The sequence below is a fragment of the Nematolebias whitei genome, chromosome 16, assembly GCF_014905685.2.
Source record: "Nematolebias whitei isolate Nwh7 chromosome 16, NemWhi1, whole genome shotgun sequence".
In the NCBI taxonomy this organism is placed as follows: domain Eukaryota; kingdom Metazoa; phylum Chordata; class Actinopteri; order Cyprinodontiformes; family Rivulidae; genus Nematolebias; species Nematolebias whitei.
In genome coordinates, this window is record NC_056513.1 from 22,742,610 (window position 1) to 22,743,064 (window position 455).

Here is a 455-nt window from a genome sequence, read left to right on the forward strand (position 1 = left end):
TCATCTTACTGCAGCGCAAAATGTTTCACAATTTCACATAAAAAAAACACAATTTGCACATAACTGATCAATATCAAAGAAGGAAAAGACATTTCACGTGACTGTTGAAGGATTAAATGAATCAGTTAAGGCGTAATTTGAGCTGAGTTGTGTAAAAAGTCACTAATTTCATAAAGTTCACCACAGATTGTTCAATGAGACAAGAGAAAACGGAAGGAAGATGCATTTCAGTGGTTCTGATCTCCACGGTCACACAGTTGTTGCAACACAACTGCTGTCAACTTCGACTGGTGAGTTCCGTCATTTTAGAATCTTAATGCAGCCCCTAGAGAAAAAATAATAACCATGTTTTATTTTCTTTTATTTCATTGAACTGGAGGGAGCCATGCAGCTGTCAGAAGCCAAATGGGTTTTTCTGGGCTTCATCTTGTGCATCTCAGGTATTAATTAGATAT